At 44.8% G+C, this 22277-nt stretch overlaps 1 pseudogene; it reads left to right on the top strand.

Moving 5' to 3' along the window:
• Nucleotides 1-16255: 16255 nt before the first annotated feature.
• On the top strand, nt 16256-16345 carry LOC113831582 (annotated as a pseudogene).
• Nucleotides 16346-22277: the final 5932 nt, after the last annotated feature.

Genomic DNA, 22277 nt, shown 5'->3' with positions numbered 1-22277 from the left:
CAGCTGTGTTGAAATTCCACTGATACACATGAAAAATTTTGCAGAACATTCAAAACTTGTTTGCCTCTGGTTCATGTTCTTCCATGTCCCAAACTGTTCAGTATATTTCTTTGGTGTCATCCATCGATTCGTATTTTTGCAGAGTACTCTAAACATTGCAGTACAGAGGCTTCCTTCTAAGTTACCATCATCTAGCACTGTATTTGGCATGTAGTGAGCTTTTAATAAACATACAACAGAATGAAAGTGAAAGCTGTGTGTCTTCCTCAAAAGATAAGAGAGGCATTTTCTCCCTCCGCAAGACCTGCATCATCGTTCCATTTCCCATTCTTTGGCCACAGGAAACACACTTCTAGATGGCTCCAGGAACACAGCAGTTACTCCCGGGTCCTAATGCTGGAGAGAGTCCCAGGCTTTTGAATGGAGGGGAGAGGACACAGAAGTCTGTAGAAGCCTAAGTAAGCATCCAAAGAGCCTTCCCCATTTTTACAGCATACGTTTTAAGAGGAAGTGCTTCTGTGGTTTTTATTGGCTGCCTTTCCTTTCCAACTTGGCCATTTCATTCAAAGACTGATTCACACTTCTCAATTTCAATCAAGAGTTTTATTGAAAATATGTCAGTTTACTTAAGAAAAGACACCGTTTGGGATGGCCTGCTATTGCTGTTTTACCAGTATCACCATTTGGCAAGTGGAAGCAAGAAACACAAATGTTTTTCAACAATTTCTGAAAGTATTTCACAAATTGCAGGGAATAGAGAGTGTGTTTGTGTAAATTTTCCGTTTTCCTTTGCTTCAAGTGGAAATCCACATTATGACACACTTTCCATTAATTGTAAACTAGATCAGGCTAATTCAATTAAAGTTTTGAAAATGTCCCCTGAGTATAGGTTCAGCTGTCCAGAGGAAGTGGTTTCTTAGACACCTGCCTCCCATAATGACTTGATGTTAGGTAGGTGAAGGAGAATGAGGCAGCTACGATGCTGTATGGTGGTGGTTAGTTAAATGGAGGTAAAATTGTTAGCTTCACCAAGCAATTACTTGATCTCATTAAGGTCTTTAAACTCACTGGAACACCATTTTGCCAGAAGCAGCTGCCTGTTGTTTAGATGTTATTTCAAGCATTAAATACATAGTGCTAACGGTGACCAGGGAATTTAAGCCTCCAATTCTTGGTATACATTATTCATTGTTAACCATCCTGTCTGAACGTAAGGTACTAAAATACATTTTTATCTGCATAGCATTTTGTTTTTCAAGGAAACTTTTATTTGTAAGTACCACGTTTACAAGTTATATATTTTCGAATAAGTAAAATTTTAGTTAGATTTTCTTTTGTTTGCTTGTTTTTCTTTTGTTTGTTTGTTTTGTTTTGTTTCCAGACAGGGTTTCTCTGTATTGCTTTGGAGCCTGTCCTGGCACTCATCTGTAGACCAGGCTGGCCTCAAACTCACAGAGATCCACCTGCCTCTGCCACCCGAGTGCTGGGATTAAAGGCATGTGCCATCAATGCCCGACAATTTTGTTTCTGTTTTTGGGTCTTTTTTGTAGATGTTTTAAAAAGACAATTTATTTTAACTTTATTTTGTGTGCATTGGTGTGAAGGTATCAGGTTCCCTGGAACTGGAGTTACAGACAGTTGTGAGCTGCCCTGTGGGTGCTGGAAATTGAATCCTGGCCCTCTGGAAGAGGACCCAGCGCTCTTAATCTCTGAGCCACCTCTCCAGCCTGTTAGTTAGATGTTTTTTATCTGATTTTGGTCGAGGTCAAAGCCTAGGCAGCTAGCTCAGGATGATTTTCTTCCCCCTACCTCCCTGTACTGGATCTACACACAAGCCAATACCACCCTGGGTTTATGTGCTCCTGGGGACTGAACCCAGAACCTCATGCATGCTAGGTAAGATGTCTGCCACCAAATTACAGCCTATCCCTCACCATACTTGAGCTAGTTTATCTAAGCATAAAAATCACAACATAAAATTCATAAAGGACAGTCGGGTGGTGGTGGCGCACGCCTTTAATCCCAGCATTTGGGAGATAGAGGCAGGTGGATCTCTGTGAGTTCGAGACCAGCCTGGTCTACAGGAGCTAGTTCCAGGACAGCCTCCAAAGCCACAGAGAAACCTTGTCTCGAAAAACAAAACAAAAAAAAAAAAAAAAAAAAAAAATCATAAATGACACTTCACATTTTCTAATGAGACTAATTTTTATTTAATGTTTTATTAGTGTGTATTAATTATACATAATAATTGTTTCATGTTGACCTACATGCACAAAATGTATTTGATCATATGTCCAGGGAGGATCTTACAGTATTTCAACCCTTCCCGACACCTAGTGGCAGACAACGTCTATCTCCTGTAAAATTCTGGATCCAGAGAATAGGCAGAGGTCTTCCCCGACTCCCATTTCAACTGAACAATCTTTTGTATTGGTGGAGGACCTTCAGCCCCTCATCCTGCAGCAGGTGGACTGAGTCCATCCCTGGGCACAGCCCCACCTCCCTGTCAAGGCCGATAAGCACTATCTTGTCTTCATACCTGAGGATGAATCAGGTATGTCTTCTCTATTTTCGCACCTTGGCAGATGCTGCAGGGCTGTTCCACCTTGGGGAGGAATGTCTCCGGTGCACCATGCACTTTCAACCCTTCTCATGGGCACCAAGTCTATGGTACTCAAACAAGATGTCCTCCATAAGCCTCTGACATTTAAATACCAGGCCTCCTATTGGTGACTATTTGGAAAGAACTAGGTTTGGCCTTGTTCAAGGAGGTGTGTCACTATGGATGTACTTTGAGGTTTCAAAAGCCTCCTGCCAACTCCTAACTGCTCTATCTGCTTCCTGCTTAGAGAGCAAGATTTGAGCTCCCAGCAGTTCCCTTTTCCAGGCCTTTGTTTCTTCATTTTGAAAACTAATCTTGTGAAACTTTTGTTTTGTTTTCTATGCAGCTCTGGATGTCCTGAACTCACTATGTAGATCGAGCTGTCCTGGGACTTATCACAGAGACCCACCACCTCTCCCGCTGGACTCAAGGCCTCCGCCACCACACCCGGCTACACTCTGAAATCTTAAACCCAAGTAAATGCTTTTTTTACAAGTTGCCTTGGCCGGGGTATTTTATCACAGGAATAGAGAAGTAACTAAGAAGTAGGGTGTGGTGCTGCATACCTTTAGTCCCAGCACCTAGGAGGCAGAGGCTGGTGGATCTCCATGATGAGTTTGAGGCCAATTTGGCCTAAAGAGTGAGTTCCAGGACACACAGAGCTACCAAAAGACAAAAATAAAACAAAACAACTGCCCCAAAAGAAAAGTAACTAAGATAGACGCCAACAGACAAGCATTGCAAACAGATGGATGTCTAGAAATCTGTGTATTTCTAACCCAGTTTTACTTATTTATGTATGCCTGTATACATTTTAACATGCATGCATGCATGCGGGCGTGCACACGTGTGTGTGTGTGTGTGTGTGTGTGTGTGTGTGTGTGTATGTGTGTGTGTAGGCTGGAGGTTGATGTCAGACACCTTCCCCTATGATTTTGTTTTGTTTGTTTTTCAAAACAGGGTTTCTCTGTGCAGCCTTGGCTGTCCTGGAACTCACTTTGTAGACCAGCCTGGCCTCGAACTCACAGAGATCCACCTGCATGTGCCTCCTGAGTGCTGGGATTAAAGGCGTGTGCCACTACCACCTGGCCAACTTTATTACTTTTAGGGACAAGGTCTCTTACTGAATTTGGGGCTCGCTGACTAGGCAAGACTAGTTGCACAGCAAGCTCCTGGGATCCTGTTACCTCTGCTGCCCCAGTGTTAGGATCTCATGAGTGTGTCATTGTGTCTAGTTTTTTATGTGGGTGTTGGGGATTCAAACTCAGGTCCTCAAGCTCGCTGAGCAAACACTGTACTGATGGAGTCATCCCCTCAGCCCCTTTACCTAGGTTTATGATGATTATCTGTTCCCATTCTCTGCCCAAAGACAGTTAATATGACTATGTATCCTTGGAAGGGCTTGGGCTTGGGCTACAGTGTGGAGTTTAGCTCCCTGGGTTCCTTTGCAGCTCAACTCTTATGGGCTAACAAAACATAGTTTTGTAGCCTGTCCACCTTTTCCTTGCTGTTAATGTGGAAGTGACATCTTTTCATGGCTTTCAAAAGTCTAAAGGGGTGATGAACCCCAAGTCTCAAGCTTAGGAAAGTTTCCATAGAAACTGGGAAATACACTAGCCTAAACCAAGTCAGGTAGTACATGCCTATCCAGCCCCAGCTTCTGAAGCTGAGCCTAGGAGTTGGAAGCTAGTCTGGGCAATGAAATACGTGATCTCTCTCTTTCTCTCTCTGTATGTGTCTTCTTTAGAAAGAGTGTGTGTGTATACCTGTATGTATGTGTATATGTGTGTGTGTGTGCGTGTGCTGGAGTGTGTGTACAGATTAGTGGACTTCTTGTAGGAGTTGGTTCTCACCTTTTACCACGTAGGTTCTGGGAAATCAGTTAATTTAGCCATGTCAATGAAACAGTTCAGTTACAGTAGAGGAGGCTGGCTCGTTGGAAGACGGGGGAAAAAACAGCTCAGGATGTCAGGCTTCTCAGAGTCATTTCATGGGTCCCAAGTCTTTGTGGCTTAAAACAATAAAAATAGACTAGAGTCAGAGAGTGTGGGATGGGAAATAAAGGATTTGGGGGTGAAATAAACATGAGGAATTTGGCACTCTTTCTCTTTTGGATAGCTACACGGCATATTGTCACCTTAACAGCTTTGAGAGCTCCATTAGAATAGAGAAGTACATTTAATTTCATCTGCCTGAAATCTTTTGGGTCATAAGGCATTGCTCTAGCAAAACATATTTCTTTGGGATAATACCAGAATCCCTAGGAATATTCCTAGAGTCCAAGGCCACTCTAAAGTCTGAATGCTGGGTGGCACTTCAGAATGGCCTTAGTAATCAGTGGGTCATCTTATGTGCTGTGACTGTAAGGTGCAGGCCAGGAAGCACAAGCTGACATGCCAACTGCTTAGAGGGTGGAGAACAGAGAATAGAAAATCGGAGGTCTGTCTGGACTGCACAATGAGTTCAAGGTCACCATGAGCAACTTAGTAGAAGTCTTCTTTTTTAGAGCCTAGAAATGCGAATGATGTTTTTGGATGTCCACCGATGGCCCTGCAAATATGGAGCCCTAGGTAACTTTGAACAGATGGTAACAGCTTGACCCTCATGATATCCGCATCGTTGGTCCCAGTAAAGTTACTGAAGCCTGTGTGTTGCTGCTGAGGACTTAGGGCTAGCCTAGGGAGGAGTGTTGGGCACTTAGCTTCCTTCTACTTCTCCCTGGGTATAAACATGAGACATCTCTGAAGAAATAAAGTTGCTTTATGATAGGAAAAAAAATGGCTGGGGCTTAGCAGGGGCTGGGAGATGAGATGATGCTTAGATGAGTAGAATGTAAATATGAAACTTTATATCAAATAAAATGTCTATTAATCTCTAGAACACCCAATGACTGACTCTCCACTCTGACGTGCCCCTCCTAACCTGTCTAAAGTTTGTACCAAATCTCTTTTTGTCTCTGTAGTTACAAATGGCTTTGATGCTGTGGGTGGGGCCAACCCTATAGGCGATGCTGCTATCACACAGTACGGCTTGTTGGGAACCTTTTTTTTATTCCCCCCCTCCTTGGTTGAAAATTCCTATACCTCTTATTAAAAGTCCAGGTCCTGGTCTGTCCTATGGTTTTTTTTTAAATTATTTGTTTATTTTTTACTTAATGTGCATTGGTGTTTTCCCTGCATGTTTGTCTGATCTTGGAGTTACAGACAGTTGTTAGCTGCCACGTGGGTGCTGGGAATTGAACCTGGTCCTCTGGAAGAACAGTTATTGCTCTTAAACACTGAGTCATCTCTCTAGCCCTGTCCTATTGGTTTTAAGAGTGGGACTTTGGGTACCGTCCTTCCATGCCCCATGGAATACCATGAGTGGTATTTAAACCTCTTCAAACAGTTTTTATTATTATTATTATTATTATTATTATTATTTTGGCTTTTTGAGATAGGGTTTCTCTGTAGCTTATGAGGCTGTCTGTCCTAGAACTCACTCTGTAGATCAGGCTGGCCTGGAACTCACAGAGATCTGCCTGCTTCTGCCTCCTGAGTGCTGAGCAAAACAGCTTTTATATCTGCTGTTCCTGTTAGTTGTCCATAGCAGTGACCAGCTAGCAGGCTGGCTCTGTGAGTCAGCAGATCTTTGGTGCACACTGATTGAGCAGGTTTGGAAAACTTGCCACTTGTGTCAATGAGTATGGAGTTTTTTGAAAAATCATTTTCAGAAAGCAGGATTCATGGGTGAGGGTGTGGCTCAGCTGTTTGCTAGTATCATTTGAAACCCAAGTCCCATCCCCAGCAATGCCTAACCAGACGTGTAATTCTAGCACTTGGGGAGTGGAAGCAAGAGGATAAGAAGAAAAATCAGGATTTGTATTACCTAATATCCACACAGAATTGTCCTGTTATGTACACAGGACTGGAACTGAGGACTATGGACTCCAGCCATGTGGTAAGTCCAGAACTTTGCCTAATATCTGGTCCTGGGCTGTCTTGAGTCACTTCTCTCCCAATGATCTGATGTAACAGCTCATCAGTGAATGGTCCTTGAACTTTGTCAGCTCGGCTATTACTCAGTTGAACCACTCATTCTTTTTTTTTTACTTCGAAAAATCTGATTTTATTTTCTTAATCAAAAAGAAGTATGTTTGTGTTAAATTAGAATATTTAGTTTTCCATTGATCTCTCAAACCACTTTTCTTTTTCAGTTTTTAGAATGTAGACAATCAGCCAGGGACACTACCACATGCTTGTACTTGGGAGGTAGAGGCAGGAGGATCAGGAATTCGAGGTCATTCTTGGCTACATAAGTGAGTTTAAGGCCAGCTTGGTCTATAGGAGACTCTATCTCAAAAAGAAAGAAAGAAACAAACAAAAATGTTGTCAGCAACCAAGTGTGACAGTTTCTTGCCTATGCTGTGAAATCACAAACTTGTCAGGAAAATAATTGCCAATGTTCATCAGGCATTGTCTGCACACCAGGCACTGGCCCAAACCTCTGTGCACCTCTGCCATTGTACTTTTAAAATGTTCTATTTTATTTTATAATGTGTGAATGTTTTGCCTATAAGTGTTATTTATGTACCGCCTGAGTGTAGTGCCAGTGGAGACCAGAAGAGAGAGTTGGACCACCTGGAGCTGGAGTTACAGATGGTTATGAGTTGACATATGGGTGCTGGGAATGGAACTCAGGTCCTCTAGAAGAGCTGCCACTGCTCTTAACAACCCATGTCTCCAGCCCCTCTGCCACTGGGTTTTGCAACAATCTTTTAAAGTAGTTGCTATTGTATTTCATACAGTGAGAAATCAGAACCCCAGAGAAGCCTCGTTGCTCTCCTGAGATCATGCAGTGAAGCCTCAACCAGGCAGGCTCACTGCAACACTTGCTGCCTTGACTGGGGTATACATTATCCTTTGGTCAGCAGTCTGGAGAGACTGAAAATCATCTGCTTTAAAAAGATACCAACAAATACTTCTTGAGTGCATCAGACGGGAGAATCCAGTTGTGTATGAAGGATGTTTAAGGGGCAGCTCTTCCTCTTGTGAGGGCTTAGATATTAAGCAATGAGTACCTTAAAGATGTCCCAAGGCATACACACATTGGAGGCACACACTGCCATAAAAGCACATGAGCAGGATAGTCAATGGAAGGCAATAGGCAGTGACTTCCTGGAAGTGGTGGCGGTTATAATCCCCCTGAATGACAAATGATGAGAGAAGAGAACAGCAGTTCCCAGATGCCAGTGAGGCTAGGAATGTGGTCTACAGCCATACCATCCTGAACTCCTCTGATCTTAGAAGCTAAGCAGGGTTGGGTCTGCTTAGTACTTAGATGGGAGAATAGGAGTGTGTAAAACTCTTGAGGTCTATCCCCTACCGGCTGTAAATCTTCATCTTTGGACCTCACATTCCCAATTGGGAGTAGTTACATGGCTCTCTCAAGACCATGTAACTCAAGAATAATGCTTTATTATTATTGCTGTTGTTACTTTTTTTTTTTTTTTTTGAGAAAACGTTCTGTTACGTAGCTTGTCTAGGTTTCCTTATGTGTCCAGGCTGGCCTCCAGCTCACAGTGGCTAATGCATCTGAAGAGCATACAGGAGGGGCTGGCTGGTACACTCTCACTCTTGAGCTGCCTGAGTCATTTCTGGGGCCGCCATCCAGCACTTGTCTGGGACATATGAGAAAGCAGCCTTGCCAGGGCTGCACTTCAGTCAAATGATTAAAAGGGGTTGACACACTTCAGCTCCCAAGACAGTTTGTAAAGGAAATGAGCTCCGAGGATGAACATCAGTGTTGTGACGAGGGGCTACTGTAATTGAACAAATGGGCTGTTTATCAGCTTTCTATCTGCCCCTAACCAAACCATGTGAAATGGGGCATTAAACCCCCGGTGTTTTAAAAAAGATGACAAACACTAGCTAATTTACTGGAGTAGAACATATTGAGCCAAATATTTAGTTTTGCATTAAATCTGTATCTGGCATTTTCATTAAAAGGGGCAAAATGGAGACTTTATTGATGTTTCAGTGCGCATTTCAGATTAATGCTTAACATTGAGAACTGGGCATGAAATCGCAAATGTATCTGCAAACACATCCAAGGGGCAGCTAAGTGCTGTGTGCTTACTCCCAGCCAACCTTGCTGAGGCTTCCGAGGGTTATTACAGGGCTTATTTGGCTGCCCTTGCATCAGCTGTGCTAGGTAATATCCCTGATTGCTTAGTTAAATATCCTTCTAGATAGAGGGAAAGCATGTAACAAATGAGGGGACCTTATCATTTTTGTGTAATGAACAATTAAGTCATAATATACTTCTTGAATCATAATTGATATTCCCAGGACAATTAGGTATTATCCTCTTGAAAAAACAGAACCTAAAACTAAAATGAAGCTTGTCCCATTATGAGATAAGAACTTTTATTTTTCATAACCTTAAATCTCAACTAACATCTTCTTTGTATTTGGACATTTAGAACAATAAACCTCAAATGATGTGCAAACAAAAAACACTGCATCTGGAAGCAGGCTAGGCCATTTTTATGGAAATGAATTCTGGAGTCAGATTCCTTGGGTTCAAATCTCAGCTCTGGTGCTTACTGGCAATTTCTGATCATCAGATCTACATGAATTTGGAGCAAAAGAGGGCTAGTTTCTCAAAAGAAGAGGGGGACAAGGTCCCAAGAGAAAAAAATAATTCAAAGGGATGCCAGGAGCAGGAAACTAATGGCTCTTTATGCCTAAATCTTCTTATGGATAAATAGAAGTCAAAATATGGATACTGGTACCTCATCTCCAAAATGCAAGCATTAATGCCACTTGTGGACCTCAGTTCTCCACCAATCAGATGAGCAAGTTGCCCCTCTGTACCCTGCATTTCCAGGGGGTGCAGTAGTACACTGTTGGAGCTGTTACTGACTTCCAGACCAAGTGCCCACTCAATACCAGTCAGTGAGAAGACTTGATGGGCTCGCAGAGAGCTTTCTGTCCTCAGAGAGAAGAGAAAGTGGGATGGTTGGCAGTTCCTGTTTCCCTAGGCTGCTGGCCACCTGGCTTCTGCTTGCTTGTGAATTCTCTCCCTCTGAACAAGAAGGCAAGTGACAGCAGGGTCCCAAAGCTTGGGCGTTCTTTCTCTCCCTCCCTCCCTCTCTCCCTCCCTTCCTCCCTCTCTCTCTCTCCCTCTCTTCCTCCCTCTACTAGTTTGGTGGGGACCAAACTTTTGCATGCTAGGCAAGGCAAGTGCTCTAGCACTGAGCCATATCACCAGGTCCTCAAGTGCAGACCTTTCTTAAACAGTCTGGCATTCCTTTCTTTGTTAGTTTTGAGCCAAGTAGCAGAAGCCAGCTTTGAACACCCTATATAGGCCAGGATGATCTTGAAGTTTAACCCTCTCTCCTCTGCCTCCCAAGTGCTGGAATTAAAGTTGTGCGACTACGGCCAGGTGCTTTTGCTGTCACATTATCCCGTTTTCGTCCAAAAATGGGGCCAAGTAGGAGAAGCCAGCTAAGCCACACACTGTGGAGGAAAGAGAGGGCATGAGACCTGCTGGAGAAGTCAACAGCTTTCAGGGAAGATCCCTAGGAAGCACAGCTTTGTGGGGTAGAACTTGAAACACATGGATGCAGTTAAGTGTGTGGGGGTTTATAAGTATCTTTCTATTCTGTGCTCATTACTCAGAAACCGGGGAAATAGCCACAGATTGTTTACAGCACATTTAGAAATTGAGACGCATCTTTCTTTTTTTTTTTTTTTTTGCGGTTTTCAACATTATTTTGACTGAGCACGTTCACTGTCTTTGGGTTCTAGAGCATAAGCCTGAGAGGCCTTCTCTGGTGAAGGCTTTCTTGATCGTGATATAGTAACATGGCAAGAGGCAGGGACCATATATGTCAACAGGTTTTCTGGGGTTTTTTGTTTTGTTTTGTTTTGCTTTTGCTTTTGTTTTGACAAAGGCTCTTGTAGTCCAGGCTGACTTTAAGTCATTATGTAGCTGAGACCGACCCTGACTCTCCTGCCTCTACTTCTGAGTGCTAGGATTTCAGGAGTGTACACACCATGCCCAGTTTATGTGGTACTGGGGATCAAACTCTATGTTCCCAGCTTAGCATCTTACTATTCTTTAAAGAGTATTTTATTTATTAGTTTGAGGTGTGTGTGTGTGTCCGTGCATGTGTGTGTGTGTCCGTGTCCGTGTGTGTGTGTGTGTGTGTGTGTGTGTGTGTGTGTGTGTAGGTCAGAGAAAAACTTGCAGCAGTCAGTTCTCATCTGCAAGCCTGCTGATTCAGCTCAAGTTGTTAGGGTTTACGGGTTGAGCTGTCTTGCTGGCTCCCAGCATCTTATTCTTACCTAGCTCTCCTGAAGATCTTAAGGCTTGCAGATCCTCTTGATTCAGGTGATGGAGGGATAGACAGAGTCAAGGAGACTAGCTGGTAAGACATATCATCTCCATCTGTGGTCCAGTGGGGCCAGATCTTTCTGGTTTTGTTGAAGACCTCTCCAGCATGATCAGACCTTCACATCTCAATGTCCCTGCCACCTCATCTCTAAAATGGTTCTTGTCTTAGTTAGGGTTTCTATTGCTGTGAAGAGACACCATGACCACAGCAACTCTTACAAAGGAAAACATTTAAATGGGGTGCCTCACAGTTCAGAGGGTTAGTTTAGATTTTAGCATGGTGGCGTGCAGACAGACATGGTGCTAGAGAGGTAGCTGAGAGTTCTGCATCCGGATTGGCACAGACAGCAGGAAGAGAGAGACACTGGGCTTGACTTGAGCATTTGAAACCCCAGAACCCACCCCCCAGTGACATACTTCCTCAAACAAGGCCACACCTACTCCAACAAGGCCATCCCTCATAAGAGTGGGCTCCCTAAAGGCCTATGGGAATACAGGCCTACCACAGCACTCACAGCAATAGCCCTGCAATATTGCTGTTGGTGCTAAAGGGACCAGTGCCTTTGAAGCCTTTAACAGAGGGCCTCACATAGAGTAAGCACTGAGCAAATATCACTGTTATTTATGACATAATGATGACTTCTAAAGGGTCAATAGGGCTATTTGATTAATGGGTTGGAAATAGTCCTGTTTCAAAGAGTCTTTTTTTTTTAAAAAAAAGATTTATTTTTAAATGTTATTTATGTGTGTGTTTGTGTTTGCCAAAAAATTGTAAAAGTTAGCTAGTAACAAGCCTGAGCTGTTGGCTGAGCTTTATAATTAATATTAAGCCTCTATGTGGTTACTTGAGAGTGACTTGTGGGACAGAAACTTCTGCCCACAGGGAGACCTGAGCAATGTCTAAGATCTTGTTCACTTGATGCCCCACAGCCTTCCAAGAGCCACACTGCTAACACTGTTTCAAAGATGACTTGTGTCTGAGGAAAGTGCCTGATGTACAGGCATATATAAGATACCTAGGTTCATTCCTCAGCACCCATGTCTAATGGTTTGAGTGAGAATGTCCCCATAATATTGGGTGTTTGAATACTTGGCCCCCAGTTGGTGGTGCTGTTTGGGAGATTTAGGAGTTGTGGTTTTGTTGGAGGAATTGTGTCACTGGGGGTGTGCTTTGAGAGCTTAAAGACCTTGTGCCATACCCTGTGTACTCTTTACTTCCTGCTTGTGGTTTAAGATATGTGCTCTCAGCTTGCTGTTCCAGCCATCATGCTTCCCTGACATAATGGTGATGGACTCTCACCCTTCTGGGCCCATAAGCTCGAATGAACCTTTCTTTTTTTGTCTTGTCTGGGAAGCATTTCTGGGTCTGTCCTGCTCAGGTGCAAACCTGGTCATTGTTTCCCTTGCATGAGTATTTTCCCCTAATAAACTACTGGTTATTAACCTATCTCTGACTCCACTTTGTAATCATCAACAGTGCTTTATGATCACAAAAGAAAAGTAACTAATGGACCATGTAAGACACTAGGCAGTTGGTGCACACCTGGGAGGAGCAGACAGGAGGAGCTCAGGGTTTCCTGGGCAGACAGTCTAGTCAATTAGAGAACTTTTATTAGTGAAAGATCCTGTCTGGCCTGGGCAGTTTTATGTCAACTTGACACAAGCTAAAGGCATTTGAAAGGAGGGAATCTTTAGTGAGTAAATGCCTCCATAAGATTAGGCTGTAGCCAGGCGTTGGTGGCACACACCTTTAATCCCAGCATTCGGGAGGCAAAGGCAGGTGGATCTCTGTGAGTTCTAGGCCAGCCTGGTCTCCAGAGCGAGTGCCAGGATAGGATCCAAAGCTATACAGAGAAACCCTGTCTCAAAAAACCAAAAAAAAAAAAAAAAGAAAGAAAAAAAGATTGGGCTATAGACCAGCCCATAGGGCATTTTCTTAATCAGTGATTGATGGGGGAGGGCCCAGTCCACTGTGGGTGGTGCCATGTCTGGACAGGTGGTCCTGGGCTCTACCAGACAGCAGGCTGAGAAAGCCATGGGGATCAAACCAGTAAGCAGCACTCCTCCTGGAAGACCCCCGAAGAGGTACTTTCGTAGAAGGAGACCCGCACCCAGGAATCAGCGAGACCACGAGCTTGGATGCAAAACCGCAAGAGGCTTTATTGGAGATACAGGTACCCGGGCGACTTAGCTTCTGTGAGGCCAAGCACGCCGAGCCAAGGGAAAGGGGTCCTTATATAGGGAAAAAGGCACAAGCTAGAAGCAGGGATTCTATTGGATAATTCTAATGAGGCATTGTACAGAGCTATTCCCATTGGTCAATGTATATGAGGCGCTATACAGGGTTATTCAAATGAGGCAAAGTACAGAGTTATTCAAATGAGGTGAAACATAGAGTCTTTCAAATGAGGCGAAATACAGAATCATTTCTATTGGATGGTTCAAATGAGACACAGAGCCATTCCAGATCAGCATATTCTCAAGGTCTGGTGTCTGGTACAACAGACTCAATTCCCCCTCCCTCCGCGTCCAGATGGCTGACCTTGGGGGCGGAGACCTTGGGACGGAGTGTTTCTCATCGGGCGGGGGCTCAGGGGCAGGGCTCCAGGCCGGCTCACTTGGTGTTCGTTCTCGTGCCGGCCCACCTGGTGCTCGTTCTCGGGCTGGGCGTGCGGCGGGTGGCGGGGGAAGTGGAAGCCGCCGGGGGTGGGGATCGGGGAAGCCGCTGACAGGAGGAAGAGGAGACAAACTTGAGAAAGAAAGGGCTAAGGGGCAGGGGTCTTTCACTCCATGGCCTCTGCATCAGCTCCTGCTTCCAGGTTCCTGCCCTGCTTGAGTTCCTGTCCTGACTTCCTTTGATGATGAACAGTGCTGTGGAAGTATAAGCCGAATAAACCCTTTCCTCCCCAAGTTGCTTTTGGTCATGGTGTTTCATTGCAGCAATAGTAACTCTGACTAAGACACTGTCTTTAAAAACAACAAGGTAAGCCAAGCAGTGGTGGTGCATGCCTTTAATCCCAGCACTTGGGAGGCAGAGACAGGCAAATCTCTGTGAGTTCAAGGCCAGCCTGGTATACAGAGAGAGTTCTAGGATAGACTCCAAAGTTACAGAGAAATCCTGTCTCAAGAAAAAATAAAAACAAAAACAAAAAAACCCAAACCCAAACAAACCCCAGTAAGGTAAAGAGTGTCAGAGGGGGGCACCTGACACCTGACACTGTAACACCTGTGTATACACAATGCCACACACACATACACACAAACACACACACACACACACACACACACACACACACACACAAAACAAAACAAAACAAAATCTCAGTTCCTACCCTCCCCCCAAAACAAGAGTTGTATCATGAAATTAAGTTCAAAATTTTAGAGCGGTCAGTCTGGATTGAAGAGATGACTCAGTTAATAAAGTCCCTGCTTTGCGGTTCAGATTTTTGAATCTGATCCCCAACATTCACATAAAAGAGTAAGTGTGGAGGCCTGCACTTGTGGTCCCACTGCTGGGGTGGTTGGGACAACTGGCTTCTGGCCAGCCAGCCTAGCCTAACTGGTGCTCCAGGTTAATGAGAGACTTTGTCTCAAAGGAGACTAATGGTATTCCTGAAGATGACACTCAAAGCTGTTCTTTGGCCTTCATGCACGTGCACATACAGGCATTTGCACACACATGAACATGACACAAATAAAAACAGCCTGGGTGATGAGTATATAACTAACAGTGTTTGAAACAAACTTGACAGCAAAACTAAATGCTATTATTTACAAATGCCAGTTGACTGGCTCATGCTAATGCTAGCAGGCACGATCTAGATCAAAATGGGAAAGTGCCAGGCGCTCTGCAGGGCCCACCTCTCAACTCTTTGAGATCCATTTCAAGTTCTTCAGCTCTCTAGGATCTCCCTTCCTCAAGGGCCCAATTTTCTAAGGCTCCCCAAATTCTTGGATAGCCAGGTTGACCTGTGATGTTAACAGCTCATGGTAGCTTAGTTTGAGTTCTTAGTTCTAAGCACAAACTCAGTGGCATGCATCTCGGGCCTGTGACTGTGAGTGAGGAGGCTGTTGGAAGTCAAAGGTCATATGCTACCTTTCAAGCTACCCATGTGTCTTGGGTTTTATGGCTGTGATGAGACACCATGGCCATGGCAACTCTTATGAAAGAAAACATTTTTGGGGCTGGCTTACAGCTCAGAGATTTAGTCCATGACTGCCATGGTAGGAAGCATGGTGGCATGCAGACAGATATGGCGTTGGAGCAATAGAGAGAGATCTACAGCTCAGAAGACAGTGGGAAGAGACAGTGAGCCACTGGGTCTGGCCTGATGAAACCTCAAAGCCCCCTCACTCCCCCAGGGACATACTTCCTCCAAAACGAGGCCATCCCTCTAATAATTCCACTCCCTATGAGTCATGGGGGCCATTTTCATGCAAACCACCACACCAGGAATGGTTGGTTTTCAGCCTGGAATCACCTGGGAGGGAGGAATCTCAATGGGAATTGTCCACATTGTGTTGGCCTACAGGCATGTCGGCGGGAGGGTATCTCAGTTAATTGATGAGAGAACACCAAGCACAGTGTGGGTGGCACCATTCTCTAGGCAGGGGGGTTCCCAAACACAACCCCCTGCCTAGAGAACTTCAAGTACAGGCCTCCACACTCACTCTTTCATGTTATCAAGTAATGGGTTGCTGGAGTGGAGAAATCAAACCGAGAACAAGCAAGCAAGCGAGCATGAGTGCATTTATTTCTCTCCCTTCATTCTTGACTGTGGATGTGACGTGGCCAGCCATTTGAAGTTCCTCCCTTGTCCTTCCCACAATGATGGACTACAACCTAAAATTGTAAGGTGAAATAAACCTCTTTCTCCCTCCGGTTGCTTTTTATCTCCCCAACTCCCATTAAAGCAGTTTTCTTCACACCGCATAACTTACAAAATAAATTCATCTTCAGAGAGAACTTTACATAATTACTGTAAGTGAGAAACCAGTATGACTCATCATAAACAGAAAGTAATCATAAAAAAAAAAACAATGAAAATGAAACAGTGTTCCTACTCTCTAGCTGGATTCCCTGTGAAGAAACTGTAGGCTGGGAGCAATGGCATGTTCTCCAGGGTCCTAGCTACTGGAGAGACTGAGCTGGGAGAAGCACTAATTTTGTTTCTAGGAGTTTGAGATCAACTTATGGGTGGGTCCCATGGGGAGAACCATTGAGACAGAGAAATGTTTCCTCTTTGTTATCATATCAAGCAATGGCTTACTGGATTCATCATTACATATATAAAAATTAGAATAACAGAGAAGATGAGCATGGGCCCTGTGCAAGGAGGATGTGAAAATTTATATATATTTGATACAGGGTCTGATCTTGAACTCCACGTGTAGCTAGGAACCTTGAATTCCTGACCCTCGTATTTCTAACATGTGGGATTACAGTGTGAGCCACCATAACATCAACATTTAAATGGACTTAATACCTACAAGTACCAAATGCAGCTATTTCTCCCTTGACTCAATACAAAGGGACCAGAGCTAGAGAGGTATCGACCCCTTGATTTGCTGTTAGTTAATGCTCAGAGATCCATTATTCCACAAGTAGCTGCATCCCTCATGTCCAAGTGCTAGGCCCCTGAAGATGGCCCTTCTGTCTGACTGCTCAGATCTCTCCTGCCTTACCCCAGCATCCAAGCCACTCCCTCCCTTACTGGTTTTGGTTTCTTAAATTCTCTCCTACAGCTTTTCTTCAAGTCTCATAGGCCTGTGGAACCCACCTTGCCTGCCATTCATTCAGATCTACAAAGAGGCCAATTTTGATGGCATTCTTGCAAATCTCCAAAGCCTCTCCTCATCTTCACTTCAGGGATGGATAAGCAAACTGGCCTCACAGGCTGTTGCAAGGATCAAATGATCCAAAGAGAGAGAGCATCTTGCACGAGGGCCCACAGTGCTCAGAAAGGAGTAGTGGGGTGCCATCGAGACAATGATGCTGACCTCAATGCCAACTCCTTTCAAAGGTTCAGTTCCTTTAGAGTATTTTTATTACATTATTTATTTGTGTGTGTATGTAAACATGCATGCATATGTGTGAGTATGTGCATGCCACAGTACAGTGTGGTTGGAGGTCAGAGGATAAGCTTTGGGAGTTGCTTTTCCCCTTCCACAGTCTTATGGGTTCCCAGGATTGAACTCAGTGGTCAGGCTCAGTGTCAATTGCTTTTTACCAGTTGAGCCATCTCACTGACATAAAATTCTTAAGAAAGGCTCTCAACTATGTAGCTCCAGCTTTTTTGGAACTCACTATGTAGACCAGGCTGTCCTCAAACCACACAGAGGTCTGCTTGCCTCTGCCTTACAAAGTGCTAGGATCAGAGGTGTGGTCACCCATCACCATCCAGAGTAAATTCTATTTTTTTGTTTGTTTGTTTGGTTGGTTTTGGTTTTAGTTTTTTGAGACAGGGTTTCTCTGTGTATACTTGGCTGTCCTGGAACTCCCTCTGTAGACCAGGTTGGCCTTAAACTCAGAGATTCGCCTGCCTCTGCCTCCTGAGTACTGGGATTAAAGGTGTACGCCACCACCTTGCAGCATGTTTTCTGTTCCTAAACCACCTGTTCTTCCACCCTTGCTACTCTTCTTCAATGGTTCTTCTTCTTCTTCTTCTTTTTTTTTTTTTTTTTTTTTTTTTTTTGGTTTTTCGAGACAGAGTTTCTCTGTATTGGTTTGGAGGCTGTCCTGGAACTCGCTCTGTAGACCAGGCTGGCCTTGAACTCACAGAGATCCACCTGCCTCTGCCTCCTGAGTGCTGGGATTAAATCGTGCACTACCAATGCCCAGCCTTTCCTCTTCAATGGCTCTTACAAATGCTGCCAAACTATCACTTTTCTGAAACTCCTGACTAGTGGTCATTGATTTTCTGGAATGCCATTTGTGTCTGCATGGGGCATCTGAGCCCTCCATTAGGGCTCTGGGAGGAAGAGTATTTGGAGAACATATCCTAGTGCCTCCCCACCCCCACCCCATGCTCTTGGCTTCATGGAAAGACCTTTCGACTTCCTCTCCCATCTGACGTGTATAGGGAGGCAGCTTCTAAGAAGGGACATGGCCCACGTCCTCAAGGGGCCTGAGTCTGGGGCTTTATATTCACATGGGAGATTCAGTTCCTCCCAGCAGGCCTCCCTTGCCTTGAACCCTAGGTTCTTGGAAACCAGGCTCCTCCTCTTAGAAAAAGACACCCCAAAGGAGTCATACAGTAAAGGGAGGCAAACATTCTTTTAGACAAATTTATCAATTTAACACAGCATAGTGGTGTCGAGTTACCAGGGTCAACAGGCAGCAACCGCATTCCTCTGGTGTTTGATTAGTGAGAAGCATTAACTAAGCCAAGAAAACCCTTTCTGATTAATATCACGATAAACTTTTTGTTGTTGTTTTGGTAGGCTGGGGGTGTGTGTGCAGTGGGCACTGCCGGAGTTCCTTTTATTGAATCTTCTCATATGACTGCCCGTTTGAGTGGGAAGTGACTTATTTAAAGGTGGCTTCTGGGCCTGGAATTTCTTCTGCCGTCACATAGTCATCAGCTTTAGGTATAGCTACTGCTGTGCTTCGTTTGCTTCCTTTCCCTAAATGAAAGACATGAGGCCATCAGGTGAGTGAGCAAGAGTCCTGAGAGCGATGGCAGGAAGACGAGATGCCTTTATGGGTTGAGCCTGAAAACAGTGTTTGTTGTCAGGAAAAAAGTATCTGAAAACACTGAAGGCACCTCAGTGGACACTCAACAGTTCCCACACCAAGGGCGTCTGCAGCTGGACAGCTCTGCTGTAGGCAGAATGTTGATTCTCTGCTTAGTGATGCCAGGAGCCTCTTTTTCCGTCTCTCAGTGTGATAAAGTTTCGATGTTGTAACTTGTCCCCTGGGGAACAAAACCACCTCTAGTTGAGAACCATATTCTAGATATACATTAATGAAACTCAAATAACCAAGCACGGCTTTTCTCCCTGGCTTTATCTACGACATCATTTAAGACAACTGAATACTGACCTCCTCTAGGGGCCTTTCCTCATGAATGGCTCTTTGCAACAAGATCTCTCGTTTGCACTGTCCCATCCTTGGCTTCCTGTTCTCTTCCTTCTCCTCTCTCTTATTCTATACGCAGAGCTGTTCTGAGCAACCATTCAAGGAGAGCTTAACAATTAACCAGGGAATTCTTTTTTGCTGATGTCTGTGACACCTTGGACAAAATCCAGACAAAACTTTACTAATCACCCTCAAATAAAATGAATGCTTTGTTTGTTATCTGGGGGTCTTACTGTACTGCCTAGGCTGGCCTTGAACTTCTGGGCTCAAGTCATCCTCATGGCTCTAACTCCTGAGTACTGGGACTAAAAATGTGTGTTGCTACACCCACAGATGTAAGTATGTTTTAATTGAAACAGAAATCTAAGTGTGAGAAACTTGTGTGAGTGTTGAGAGCCCCCATAAAGGAATGGCACATTCACTGACGTTGAAGATAGCTCAGGTGTGTGGCCCACTCAGTCAGGGCCATGGGTCCAGTCTCGTTCCGTTTATGTTGTTGCCACTTTGTAGATGAGGGCACAGAGATTTACTGAAGTGATTTGTTCAAGTCTCCAGAGCTGAAGAGGCAGCATGAAGATTTGAACCAAGGCAGCATGACTCTTGGGTATACTTAGTCCCGGTTCATTTAGCAACAGTCCTTAAGGGGTGGAGGGTCACTGAATGAGACCTGAGACAAGGGGAGGGGTGGCTTTTCAGGAGTTGTAAGAATGCATTGGCTGGGTTCGGAGGCCCCAGCTTTCAGTGTCTGGCCCTATGCAAATCACCAAGTGAATGTGGTCCCATCTCTGTTTCCATCTGTCTTAGCGGAACTGACTCTGCTTAGCGGTGTGGAGTATTGCTTTCCCAGTTTAGAAAGTTAATTTACTGAGGACAGCTGAACTGAAGAGTATAGTTCAAGAGGGCGACCCAGTGGGCAGGTGTTGGAGCAGAAGGTGGGGGCAGGGAATGAGAGCTGCAGAATTGAGAAAAGGTTGAACTTTTGAGTCCTTTAGGAACATGAGAGGGGAGGAAAAAACCCAAAAAAACAAAACCAAAGGGAACAATCCAAAGCCTTGGTAGTATCTACAGCTTAACTTCTCTAAATTCTGCTTGAGGTTCATTTTGTATTTTTAATATAAAACCAGAAATTATAGTTTCTAGTTTTTTGGTGACACAAAAACCAAACAAAAGCCCCATACGAACCTGAAAAGGACCACCGTACCCTCCACCACTGCAAAAGTTAAGTGTGTGTCAGAAAAAGAGAAAAATGAGGAAGCACCAAAATAAAACCCACAGTCCCACCACCAGCAAATTGCTGCAGTTATTGTTAGCCTTGTTCTTGCAGGCCGCAAAGACCATCTTCACATAAGTTGCCATCAAATAATTGCATCGAACAAGATGAAAAAGAGGAAGAAGGAAAGCCCTAGAAAAGTCACGAAGGACAGGTGACCCTTGGTGCTGGCTGCTGTCGAGGGCCTTCATGAAGCAGAATGTTACCTCCTAAAGATGGGGCTCCCACAAGGTCCCTTCTTTACCACTGGCCAGAGGCTGTACCCACACCAGAGCCTGGAGCAACTCCTCTGCAAGCCCTTGAAAAGCCCTGTATCCACCCTAGAGCTCCTTCCAGGAAGCAGTCACCCGTGCAGGCCTGAACACATTCCTGGACATTGGGTCATGGGCACTGCCTCAAGAGCCATGGTCTTTACAGACTTTGAAAATTCCCATCTTTCTTGGGCCTTCTAGAAGGTGGGGCTTCTAAAGGCAGAAGGGGGATGAAGTCCCCCAATCACCAGGAAACACTGGTTTAGGCTGAAATATGTCAAGTGTCCATTTGACTGCTATATAGCTAAATGGTGCGTGCGTGCGTGCGTGCGTGTGTGTGTGTGTGTGTGTGTGTGTGTGTGTGTGTGTGTGTGTGTGCGCGCGCATGCACTCGTGTGTATGCATATACACAAATACATGAGGTTACTTTTGACATATAGTTTTAATTTTTTGGCTTTAAGAGAGGGATTTTTTCTCATACAATGATATAAAAAATTTTGATTTCAATAGAAAAATCCACCAACAGAACACTCAAAATGCCTCAGGTAAAGAAGGCTGTGGGAGAGGGGTGTTGCGGGGAGGCAGCCTGGCTCCTCTGTGGTATAGAGCTAGTGACCAGAGGAGGCAGGTTCCTCCCTTGAGAAAAAAGTCTAATAAGAGTTTGGAACTGAACAAGGCATTAGTCTCCAAAGGACATTATCTGCTGTGCCGTATGGCTGGCTACCTCTGGCTCTCCTCCCTGGCTGGCTGAGAGAGCCGCCTTGAGATTCAGCAGTTATACCTGGCCTGGGGCCACTAGGCAGCTATTCAGCCTCTCAGGCTGGCCCATGACCTCAGGCCTGAATAGAAAAGACTCCATGAAGAAGTCCCCCAAGCTGCCAGCAGGGTGTAGTGCCAATCTTGGAGAATCTAAGCCCCATCTGGCTGGTGGGGCTCTTCCTGCTTCCTGAGTCTGACGCTAGGTTCCCTGCTGCATCCTCAAGAGAAGGCCCAAGAGGGCTACCTGGCTCACCAGAAGCCCAATGCCACTGCTGCCTTCCCATAGGTTAACTCCCATTGGAGGACGAAGGCACTCTGGCTGAGCTCATGGAAGTGCTCTGAACCAACACAGTAAGTACAGTGTGGTGGCGAGTCAGGAAAACTGTCACAAGTCCAAGGTCAGCTTGGGTCAAAGAGTGAGTGAGACCCTATGAAACTAACCAACAGGCACCAAAGAACAAATCTAACAACATAGAATAAAACCCGCTGCCCCTAGGGAGGTGGAGGCATGTCTAAAATCTGGACCTTGCACAGCCACGGGGGAAAGGGTAAGAGAATGCCACTGACTTAGGTTAGACACACATGGCCAAAGTATATGTGCACAAAAATAACCAAAATTATCCTTTACTTGTTGTAAAGCTAACACCGTGAAAATTAAGCCTCTCTCCAACCTTACCTATCTCTCCAGTTCTCATATCCAGAGGTAGCTACTATATTGATTCTTTGTAGAGAAATCCATTCATATACAAACATGCCCCCTTCAGTCTGTTCTCTGTGATCAACACACTCTGATAGACTCCTGGGCCTGCCACTTCCCTTTGAGGCTTGAGAACAAATGGGGTCCCAGAAGTACTCCCCTTCTCTCTTCTTTGGGGGAGAGTTTTAGGGGTACCAGGTCTCATGTAACTGAGGACTCAAACAACTGAGGCCTCA

Source organism: Cricetulus griseus, chromosome 3, assembly GCF_003668045.3.
Source record: "Cricetulus griseus strain 17A/GY chromosome 3, alternate assembly CriGri-PICRH-1.0, whole genome shotgun sequence".
Taxonomy (NCBI): Eukaryota; Metazoa; Chordata; class Mammalia; order Rodentia; family Cricetidae; genus Cricetulus; species Cricetulus griseus.
The sequence above is the reverse complement of the archived record's forward strand: the minus strand, read 5'-3'. Positions and strand labels throughout refer to the sequence as shown.